The sequence below is a fragment of the Myotis davidii genome, unplaced genomic scaffold, assembly GCF_000327345.1.
Source record: "Myotis davidii unplaced genomic scaffold, ASM32734v1 scaffold31, whole genome shotgun sequence".
In the NCBI taxonomy this organism is placed as follows: Eukaryota; Metazoa; Chordata; class Mammalia; order Chiroptera; family Vespertilionidae; genus Myotis; species Myotis davidii.
The window spans coordinates 2643085-2646870 of NW_006283639.1; the positions used below are offsets into that span (position 1 = coordinate 2643085).

The 3786-nt window shown below is 40.8% G+C and overlaps 1 long non-coding RNA gene across 1 annotated transcript in view; it reads right to left on the reverse strand.

Moving 5' to 3' along the window:
- Positions 1–449: 449 nt before the first annotated feature.
- Positions 450–3786, reverse strand: part of LOC107183532 — a 21074-nt gene continuing 17737 nt past the window's right edge. Inside the window, exon 3 of the long non-coding RNA XR_001514319.1 lies at positions 450–567. This is a non-coding gene — a long non-coding RNA (uncharacterized LOC107183532). The remainder of the gene's footprint in view (positions 568–3786) is intronic.

Consider the following 3786-nt stretch of genomic DNA (forward strand, 5'->3'; position numbering starts at 1 on the left):
AACCCATGGACACAAACAATAGTGTGGTGAAGGCCTAGGGAGGGAGTAAGAGCAGGGTGGAGAGGGTCAATGGGGGAAAAAGGGGGACATCTGTAATACTTTCAACAATGAAAATGATTTTTTTAAAAGGTCAGATTATCTCTACTATAACAAAAGTTACATTCTGGGAAGCACTGACTTCAAGGAAGCTGATTAGAAGAAGGTTTTATGCCCTACCTCAGTGGTTGGCAAACTCATTAGTCAACAGAGCCAAATATCAACAGTACAACGAATGAAATTTCTTTTGAGATCCAAATTATTTAAACTTAAACTATATAGGTAGGCACATTGTTATTAACTTAATTAGGGTACTCCTAAACTGGCCTTTGTTAAAAATGTTCTCAATCTGATTGAGGTACGTTCGCTGAGGTCAACCCCTTCCAACTCTCCCATCCATAATCATCTTCGTCTATCTTTTGTCATGCGCTCATGGTTTGTGGACGCGACTAGCACTAACCACTGCACAATGAGACTGCTGACTGACAGGCTCACTCAACTCGTGCATGAATCGTGCGTGCCTCCCCCATGCTGCATATCCCACCACCCACCTGCAACGCATGTCCTGTTGCCAACAGACCGACACCCCCCACTTCTAACTCCACTTCTTCAAAATAGACCCACCCAGGCCGAAAACTGACTTCTGCACATGAGCCACGACATTTCATTCGCACTGTACATGCGCGCCCACACGTGGTATTTTGTGGAAGAGCCACACTCAAGGGGCCAAAGAGCCACATGTGGCTTGCGAGCTGCGGTTTGCCGACCACTGCCCTAGCTGGTTTGTCTCAATGGATAGAGTGTCTGCCCACAGACTGAAGGGTTCTGGGTTCAATTCTAATGCTGGTCAAGGGCATGTACCTTGGTTGCAGGCTCAATCTCCTGGTCAGGATGCATATGGGAGGCAACCAGTCGATGTGTCTATCTCATATCGATGTTTCCCTCTCTCTGTCTCTCCCCCTCTCTTCCACTCTCTCTAAAAATTCAATGGGAAAATATTCTTGGGTGAGAATTAGCAGAAAACAAAAGAAGAAAGCTTTATGAAAGAGCAAGAGTTTGAGCATCAGTGTTGCAGATGAAGATTGTCATGAGGTCTTGGCTACACTTCCCATAGATATGTGGAGCCCACTTTTCTCTCCCCTGGAATCTTTGCTGGGCCTGTAAGCACTTGGTCTGTAACAGAAGTGAACCTGCATATCCTCCTAGTCTCTTGGAGGGCTTTCTGCGGGAGAAGCCAGCCACCATGTGGAAATCCTGACTCTCCTGAGATCACCACAGTCTGAGAATGCCAAGTCACTTGGAGAAACCCAACAGAAGGAGATGCCGCAGTCAGAGAGGTCAAGGCCACAAAGTAGCAGGCTCCAGACATGTGAGTGAAGAAGCATTCTTGCAAGTGGATTTCCATCCCCTCCGCCCCAACTGATGCCATGAAGATCAGGTACAGACTGCCTGGATGAGGCCTTCCCAAAATCCTGACCCCCCTCCCCCAAATTCCAAATCAAAATAAAATAGTTGTTTTGAGCTACTATATTTTGGGGTTACTTGCTGAGCAGTAATAGGCATTCTGAAGAGCCAGGAATAGCAAAAATCACAATGCTACTATTGATTATTTTTAGAATGACATATCAAATGGTGCTGAAGATACTTATAAAAAACACTAGAGGCCTGGTGCATGAAATCCATGCATGACCAGCAATCAGGGCAGATCAGGGCCTTCCTTCATTCTGCACCGCCCTCTGGTGGTCAGTGCCCATCATAGCAAGCAATCCAACTCTTGAGTCTCCCAGTTGAACTCCAGGACACTTTGCATGGATAATCTAATGATTGATGATCTGTTCAATCAGATTATTGCAATAAAGTAGCATCACATGCACATATAACACATACACATACACATACAACTAGCAAACTGAAAAAAAAGGGGTGGAAATAAGATGAAATGTGAGGAGAGAGAAAATCTGGTAGTTAGCACTGATCTGTCAAATATGACTCATTCTGATATTCTCAGTGCATTATCTCAAAGGGGTTTTTTAAATCCTCCTCACCTCTGTGGGAATCTTTTAGTCCCAGTGATCCAACTTCAGTGGCAGACCCCACAGCTAGGTCAGTTAAAATCAATTCTCAGATAAAATTCAACCAACAAGGAAAGGCTTCAAGGAAAGGAGAGAAAGATTTGACAAGGTTTTTATCGGAACTTCTCCGCACTTCACACATTATGGGCCTTGCAATGTAATAAGCATTTGCTAGTCATCCTGGGGAATGCTATTTTCTCTCTTCTCAGCAAGACCCAAGAGTGAGGTCGAAATGCTTTGTCTAAATAGCTCCTTGTTCAGAGAAACTAATATTAGACTGTAAACTAAAAAAGGTGCTGTGCTTTCAGAAAGCATTTCACCACTCATTGTTTCCTGCCCATAGATAATTCTGAGGAAGTATGTTCATTGACTTATGTCAGCTCTAAAAGCCCCAATTCTCCTGAATTATTCTAGTGAATTTCAAGCCAACCAATTCTAATTCATTTCTTTAATCTATTGACTGCATAAGAAATTTTTGGCCATTTCAATAGGATTTTTCAAATCTATAAAACATATGTTTGAATCCTCATATCTACTATAAATATAGCATATTTTAATGTAAGTTGTTGATAGGCGCCATGGTACGTCAAGTGGAGTTAAATATATGTGTGCTTAGCGCATATAGTGTGATCTGTTAAGGACCTTTAGTGTCCCTGACAGCACTTTTCCCCGTTTTATCTGGGCATTTGTTTCTTAGCTGTTTTCAGTGGTGACACTCAATCAGCATAAGATTCTAGTAAACATTTGACTTTAGATACTTACAGGTATAAATCATCATTGCTCCACAGGCTGGGAAATGTGGTGTTCTTTAAATTGGCATGATTCCTCTTATTTTCTTTCCTAAAAGTTTATCATAAATACCAGCAATTGACAGATCTTTCTTTTCCATAGGTGTCCTTCAGCAAATATTGAAATATGATGACCCATAAAACATTACTGAAAGTGATAGAGCACAATAATTCAAAAAGGGCAATTTTCACAGTTCTTCACTCTGCCTCGCTCTATATATTACATGTAAATGAATTTGTCATGTTAAAGGATTGCAGATCCATACGCTCAGACTACTTGTGAAAGAACTGACTTTTTCATGTATGCCAAACCAAGAAATGTAGACGAAGATAAGATCTCAGGCTGATTAGTACTCATATGTTTCCTGCAGTTAACAGTATCTGGCTCCTAGTGGTTACCCATAAATAGTTGTTGAATTAATTAAGAATTAAATAGACATTTTAATTTTTCACAAATTATTATTGGAGGGAAGATTTAAAAAATATAATTTTCTAGAATGCACCCTCCATCCCTCAGTAGGTAGTCAAGGAAGTTAAACTCCTGCTTTTCATCCCTGGAATATTTAGGATCCAAAGCTGGGGTAGACAATCCATTTGGTCACAGATGAAAGACTTATAGTTGAAACAATACATGTATTTATCAAGATAATTTATATTAAAATCATAGTGCTCTAGATTTGAAAAAAAAATCTTTAAGATTCCTCTAGCTTCTTTATTATTTATTTATTTAAGAATAGTTTATTGATTTTCAGAGAGAGAGGAAGGGAGAGGGAGAGAGAGAAATATTGATGTGAAAGAGTGCAACATCGATGGGATGCCTCCTGCACACCCCATATCCGGGATGGAACCAGCAACCATGTGATCTTCACAGGAATTGAACCAGAAACCCC